This window comes from Curcuma longa, chromosome 8 (genome assembly GCF_044706935.1).
Source record: "Curcuma longa cultivar G26 ecotype Majalengka, Jawa Barat chromosome 8, ITB_CL_G26_1.1, whole genome shotgun sequence".
Classification (NCBI taxonomy): domain Eukaryota; kingdom Viridiplantae; phylum Streptophyta; class Magnoliopsida; order Zingiberales; family Zingiberaceae; genus Curcuma; species Curcuma longa.
Window position 1 is genome coordinate 13,907,917 of NC_133868.1, and position 8,386 is coordinate 13,916,302.

Genomic DNA, 8,386 nt, shown 5'->3' on the forward strand with positions numbered 1-8,386 from the left:
TTAAGAGAAGCCAAATCAAAGTGATTGTTGTAGGACCGATGGGCGCACAAGAGGAGGAAATGAATAGTGTTCGTTGTTCGTTCATGTTATTACAGATTAGTAGCGGAATTAGATAAAGATACAAGGACACGTAAATTTTACTTAGTTCTTAATCCTTCAGGATTAGTACGTCTAAAGCCTATGCACAGGAAGACGTCCGCCCACTAATAGTCTCCTTTCCGGATAGTGTCCGGAGGCGGTGAAATCCATCTTATAGTCCAAATAATTGACAACAATGAAATACAAAAGTAAGACTTAAGAAAGATTAACCAAACGTTCGTGTAGTGATCGATCTGAAAGTCTTGAGCACAACGCACCTTTCCTAGAGCTTTCCCGGTCATACGATCTTGACTTCGTTCGTGTTTAGTAGTACTGTAGGATGAAGACGTATGAGAATTAATGTTGGCCTAGTGCTCCACGCTGAGGTCCCTTATATAGACCTTTTCGGGTGTCTAGATTCTTATCCGAGCACTTGGATCCAATGTGATCCGATCTGATTTCTTCGATCTTTATCAGGACCGATTCTTCTTCGTCCGGGCATCTGGACCATCCAAGGGCGCCTGAAGTAACATCCGAGCGCTCGGATCCAGTCAACTTGGATTTAACTTGAGTTGATCCGGACTTGGTTCGACTACTTCTGTTTGCTCCTTCTATGCTTCTTCAATCTTGCTTCCATCTCCTGATCCCTGCAAGATCTGTATACAAATAAACAAGCAATCTAAGCCTACTTGTAGTCCATCTGACTTACTAGGCTTACCTAAGCCTTTCTAATTTACTGGCTTACTTGTGCCTAATTTCTAGTTAGGACTAGTCACTTCCATAGGTAGACTTCTCACCTGTCAAACATCCTATTTGGATTTTTCCTTGCTTAACCTCTAGTTAGGACTAGTCACTTCATAGGTAGACTTCTCACCTGCCAAACATCCAGTCACTCTTGATTGTTTATACTTTTTCTTGCCCAATCTCCAGTCAAGACTTTTCTTACGCATCTTCACTTATCAGGACTTCCTACCTAGCCTTCAACCAGGACTTCCTTGCCTAATCCTCCAGATCAAGACGTCTTTACCCAATCCTCCAAACTAGGTCTTTCTTGGCCAATCCTCCAGATCAAGATTTTCTTTACCTAGCCGCAACTAAGACTTTCCCTGCCTAGTGTCAATTAGAACTTCTCCTTATTCGATCTATCCGGTCCAACTGACTAGGATTTTTCACTAGTCTTTTGATCAAATTGACCTGACTAGACTTCACTCGCATCCAAATATTAGATCCTGTTTAGATCAACTCTTGGTCAAACTAATCAGATCTAGCTATATTATCAAATATCGAAATTCTAGGAATAAACTATTGATCCTTATACTAACAATTATTTCTCTTCTAATGTTTAGGCTTACTAGCCGTAATGGAAACAATTTCCTTTGCTTTTCTTTTTTCTTATTGTCCATAGTCAACTTTTCACCATAAGACCTTTTGGTGAACTTGTACTTCTTCTTCTTAAAGTTTTTGCCGCTTAAACTTAGAAGATTCTCGTCACTTTTTAGTGAGCCTGATATTAGGTTTTTCTCTCTTAATAAGGTCTTCAATTGCTTGCCACATATTGAGCAACTCTGTCAAACTTGCATCCGTTTTATTCATGTTATAAACACAAATTGATTAAAGAATTAGGTAAGGATGTTAGTGTTGGTGTTAGGAGCACCATATCAAACCTATATTTTGATATATGAATAAGTTTAAAATTGGTCTATTTGTAATCTAACAATTTTGTTAAGTGTGCAGTTGGAAGTAACTTGACATGAGGAGAAGTTCTGGTTAGAAATCAAATTATGACTAAGATCTGGTGGGGCTATTGGGAACCAATCAATCCTTGTGGGACTAGACAAGGAAAACTTGGTTGAAAATCAGACAACCAAAAATCCTAGTGGGACTAGGTAAGAAAGATCTGGTTGGGAATCAAATAGTAGAAAGACTTAATAGGATTACGCAAAGAATACCTGGTTGGGAACTAGACAAGGAAGACATAATTGAGAACTAGGTGAAAAAAATCCAAGCGAGTCAGCTAGGAGTTGAGGTCTTGATAATAAGTCCAAAAAAATTAGCTGGGAGTTGAGATCTTGGCAACAAGTCTAAATAGGTCAGTTGAGAGTTGCATATCTAACTAAGGTAAGTGAGTTTATTTTTAATACTATATTTACTCATTACGTGTTATCATATAGAGAAGTTATTTCAACGGTTTCAGATGACCAAAAGGGAGTTCAGGCGACTAATTGGAGAGAAGTCTCGACTAATAGAGTCGGGAGGTTCCAAGTGATCAGCCCGAGGAGAGGGGTGACCTCGACGTTCAAGCAATCGGAGAAGGCTTCTAGGCGATCGGAGATGAGGTGATCCTGTGATCCCGAGAATGCGATCAAGCTCGGAGTTTGACCATGCTCCAAGCCCTCGAAAGGAGTCCAAGCGATCAGAGACCGCAGACAACATTATTGACGAGATAGAGTTTGCAACTAAGTCAACAAGATCTAGGTGACCGGAGTGGTTCCCACCGATCGGAATAATGTCGTGTCAAAATCAATATGAGTTCTATAAAAGGAAGTTTGAGGTACTTGTTCATGGAATCAAAATTTTGTTACTTTCTTCGTGCTCTTCTTGTGCTTCTGTGTTGACTCGTTGTGCTTATGAACTTCAACTTTAATCAACAACTAGGGCTCGTAAAATTTCTTTCTTTTTAGTTGTCGTACACATTGTGTATTTAATTGTGCTTGATTTTTAGATTATTTTTAAAGGGTTTCTCTACTTCTAAAGATTTTTTTGAAAAAGAGAGATTTTAAATAAGAATTAATTTTTAATTTAATTAATATCGCTTATTAGTTTCTATTTAGCATTTTCTTGATTTGCATGTTTATTATGCTAAGTACTCTATTAATCCTTGCATGGTAAGCCTGTTCAATTAATTGCTTGATTTGTTGTATATTTTACTTAATTGCGTTAGGATTTGTTTAGCTTGTTACCAAATAATTTAATTTCCGTTGCATACTCCTACTCCTGTTCTGATTTAGAAATAGTCAATCTATCAACTCGTAAAATTACAAACGCTATTCATCATCCCCTCAAGCATCCTACAGCTAGGACCGTATCAATTTTAGTACTAGCATCAATTCCTTCTCCAAGCATGTCCAATTCATTAACATAGGACATCATCTTGCCCATATGCTCTCTCACAGGGGTACCTTCCACCATTTTAGAGACATCAAGCTCTTCATAATAGCTTGACGAACACTTCTAATTTGTTCACCAAACGTTTACTTAAAATTTTGTATAATGTCCTTTTGCAGTACATTGGACATTGAGGCTAGTATGTATAATAACACTCAGCCATTTTGTCAAATTCATGTCATTTCTCAAATGCATGGATTTGATCTTCACTTGTCTCATCCAATTTTATTTTTTATTATAAAATATCTCTCATCCAAAATTAAAATTAACAACATCACAGATGGACCGATTTTAAGGACATAGACAATCTTTCAACAATGAGAATAATAATGAGGTTCTTTTTCTGATCCACAACGCGTCAAACGATTTTCATCTAAAAGCTTGGACAATAAATTAATCATTCTGCATATTTTCATTAAATTTGAGTTTTTAAATCATAATGATATCACCCACATAAAATAAAACATGCATTTTAAAAGAATATAACAAGTATATTCGAAATTTTAAGTGGGTACCAATAACTTGTATTTTCATGCGATCAAAAATTTCTTTTGAAATTCATTGGAATATATAAAATAAAAGCAAGTAGACTTTACTTATCGTAATCTCATATCATGATTTTTAATTTTCTGTTGGTCTCCAAAATAAATATCTCTCAAACTGTGTTAGTTAGTTATGTAAATTTGGTTGGGTGTGTACCTTTAACACTCTGTTTCGATAGGATGAGTGAAAGTTCATTAATAGAAAGGGAAGGGAAAAAGAGGAGAAATAAATATTTATATTTTTTTTGTTTGAAAGGCATGGAAGGTTTATTAACATAATATGTGTTATCTTATTTGAGAGGAAAGAAAGAAAAATGAATATTAAATATATAAAGTTACAAAAATATCATCATTTCTTACAAAAATAATGTATGTAGAGGACGGATGAGACACTATAAAATTCTATCAATATTGCATATAAAAGTTGGGATATAGAAGATCTTAAAGTAGATAACACATGCTCTTGGGATAAGTACTCTATCATTAGAGGAGAAGAAGAAAATTAGAGTTATCTGTCTCTGTCCTCTTGAGTTTTGTCCTCAAAAAGATTTACGGTGAGAGATGACGTCGACGTTGACGTCGTAGAATACGAGCGGTTTGACATTGGATGGTGACGGTGTGAGTTATGTAAGGAGCGACGACGCAAAGATGAGATATTTAAATAGATGAGTTAATTTAAAAATTAATATGTTAAAATAAGAATAAAATTAGAATAAAATATTTTTGAATTTCCCTTCTTCTTCTTTGCATTCCAAATTAGAGTTTTTTTCCTTACATTCCAAATTCAAGTATAAGAAATTCTAACCATCCATGAGTATGAAAGAATAAAATTTACCTTTCTCTCCTTTAATTCACTCCATCCCAAATAAAAATTAAAATTCTTTTTTTTTCTTATTTACTCTCCACTCTCTTTTTCTCTCATCTCCTTTCAAATAAAACGAAGTAGGTACATGAATTTATAGAATAAAACTATTATTTTAATTAAAATTCCCACTAGCCATGCACATACTTATCTTCTCAAGAAATAAATAAAAATAATATTAAATCAAAGCCTAATCTATCCTTTTGACTTCAACAAAAATTTTAATTTAATAAAATTTCTATTTACCAATAATGGAGGGTCATAGAATTATTTTTATAAAAGACTTTTATTTAGCACTTAACATTAATAAAAAAGGTACAAAAATAATTTTACTTATTAAAATTTTAAATTTTAAGACAATCGATCCACCAAATCAATCAAGTCATTAAAATCAAATATATATTCGAACACATAAATTTATTAAGGGGAACTTGCTTTTAAATACCCAAACCCAAACTCACCTTTGTGATCAGTCCCCACCCATGATTTTCTTTACATGCAGTACCCAAAAATTTGTTTCAACTCCCCAATACATGAAATTACAAAATTACCCCTTCCCTATCTCTTCTTCTCCCTTGTTCATGAGACACGCATCTCATTTCACTCCTTCTTTCCCTACGTTCACAAGCCACGACCCGCCTGCCTTCTTCCTTTTTCTTCCTGGCGAGACCTTCTTCAAAACCCTAACCAACATTTTTCTTCTTCTCGACGACACCATCCTCAAAACCCTAATTGGTTTTCCACCATTTCCTTTTCCTCCATTTGTTGATGGCACAATCTCCGTTTCCTTGTCCAAACCCTGAACGGTGACACCATCTCACACCGACGATGAGATTGAAGCAAGAGCATACGCGCCCAAACTGAAGCAAGCGTCGAAATCCATTGATCGAGAGCTTCACCTCAAAAATTGGTAAATTTCTTAATTTTTCTGTGCAGGTCAAATTGGGGAACCACATGAGGAAAATCGAGGTCTAGTTGCTTCGCCCAAAAAGTAGATCCTTCCTGTAGAAACGCCTCTAATTCATTCCATCAATGTGCTGACTACTGTTGGACAAGAACCCCCAGGGCGAAAGAACAAAGGGAAGAGAATCGAGTAAGTCTGTTGCTTTCTCCTGTTCCTCCTTTTCGCTAGAACTGATGCTTGAAGAAAAGGCCGAATTTTTTTCGGTTTGCATCTAAGAATCTCACAGTTGAACTTCAAAATATTTCAAATTTTGATAATAGAAATGCAACATCTTTTTCCCAAGCTATTCCTCATTTATTTTGCTTATGAAACTGCAGCATTGTTCTGCTCTTAGTTTCTTCCTTTCAACAAGGAGCGAAGCATGAAGAAGAAACTGATAAAGCAATTGCAGGAAGAAATCTCGCTCCTAATTGCAGAAATGCATCTAATCCATACCACCAATCTTCAGAATATTGCTCTTCAAGGAAATTGCACTTGCAAACAATTTACTTTCTCGTTTCTTATTTTCTGAAAATTGTAAACTGAACCTGAACATTCATTTTCATATTCATGCTAAATCTAGTGTGGTTTTTCTTGTCATGCTTTGTCTTATTTTGTTTTGGTTCTTCTCATAAGATACAAACACTGATCTAGTTAATATTGAGAGGAAGGAGGACAAGAAGGCAGAGAAAGTAGGCATGGAGATCATCAACCCCAATTGTGCAAATGCATCAAATCCATACCACAAATGTGCTGACTACTGCTTCAAGAAGTAAAATAATTTTTGTAGCTCACTTCGAAGGACAAACATGTGACATTGTTTGTGGTTTCCCTGTTTCTGTACTGCATCCTTTTAGCTTTTATTGACTGTTTATAGCCCTTATTTTTCATTGTCATCCAATGCACTTTCTGTAAAAAAGAACAGTCAACTGATATCTCTGACTCTTTCATGTATTATCAATCTATTGAAGCTTGAACTCCAAAAAAGAGAGTATTATCATATGATAAACAAAAAAAGGAATCCAACTTCCTACTTAAACAGAAGAAGATGAAAAAGGAAAACACAGCAACAAAGAAGAATATAAATTGCTATATATGATTAAATGGAGAAACATCCTCAAATCCCTTGCATTAAGTATTTTTCAGCAAGTCTCTCAATTTTATTATAATTTTTCTAGATTAATGTTAGAAATTATTTCCATTAGTATAGCAATGGAGTCATGGAGGCTGTGGACTAATACTATAAGATAGAGTTATATTGGTGCAGGAATAGAGTCAAAATCTTTAGCATTATATGATTTTTGTGACTAATACTATAAGATAGAGTTATATTGGTGCAGGAAGCATGGAACCCGGAGGACCAAGTCATGGAGGCTGTGGAGCAAGCGATGAAGCAGATCAAGGAAAAGCCCAACCTTCAGGCAACCACCCGGTTGGCAGGCCTTATGAACTCCTTAGTGAATACGAGGAACTGGGCCAAGAATCCAACGGAAGGACCATCTTACACCTTGAAGACCACAACATCAGAAAAAGAATGACCCAAATTGAAGTAGAAGCAGTGGAGCAAGTCTTCCACAGTATCAGAGAACTGGAACAGATCTGCCAACTCAAGGAATATGACTTTCAACATCATGCCCATCGAGAAGGAACAAAGAAAGACAATTATTGGAGACAACATCTTCCAACTGTCATCAGCACAAGAAAAGAACTCTGGAATGCCCTTCTCCTACTAGAGCGTGATAAAAGAAGTGCTGGAGCATCCACCATAGTAACACATTTTTCAATATACAGGAAAAGGAGGAGGATAGAACAAAGAAGAGACATGGATACAACTACAAGAAGGTGTATTCAATCCAGCGGCAGCATTCATGGCTTGTTGTTGCTTTAAGAATCTTTTTCTGTTAAGTCATTGACTTTAATGTAGATTTTATGTAATATGAGCTCGATACTAGTTCATGTGATGTTTAAAACTTGTGTGATATCTATAGATAATCATTTTGGTTAGTGACTTGAAGATCTTATTATGTATTTGCTCTACCTTATATCATTGAATGATATGTTTTGTTCAATACATAATGTTTATTTCTATCAAATTTGTGGGAGGAGATGCTGCCAGAATTTTATACTCAAATTTCGTCAAATTATACTCAATATAAACAAAATCATACTTTAATTTCCATAATATATACTCAAATTTTGCATATATTTTCAGCAAATAAACTGTTTGCTCTTGACATTTTAGTTCACCTATGAAATTAAATGAAATCGTACTCGATCTCTGTCGATTTGAACTGAAATTCCAACAATGTGTACCAAAATTTCTCTGTTTTGTACCGAGAGTATACTTACTCTTGGCATGACTTTCCTTGTGGTACTAATAGTGGCACTCTCACCAAGTGACATGCTTCCCTACTTGGCTACTAAGTCATGTATATGTGTGGTTGCCTCAAGAGTAAGTTTTTATAAGGTAGTGAAATAATAATGGTGGAACTTTATACTCAAAATCTCTAAATTTGTACTTGATAACAGTCGAATTATACTGGATTTCTCAAAATGTAGACTAAAATTTTTTTATTTTCTACCGAGAGTACACTTGCCCTTGGCAGGTTGACTCAACATCATGGTGGAACTATATACTCAAATTTTCTAAATTTGTACACGATATCAGTCGAATTGTACTGGATTTCTCACTACACATGGTGGTCGACCACGTGGTCAACCACCACATGGTGTGGTGACCACGTGGTCGACCATCACATGCCAACCAATTTCAGCAATTTTAACGGTTAATAATAG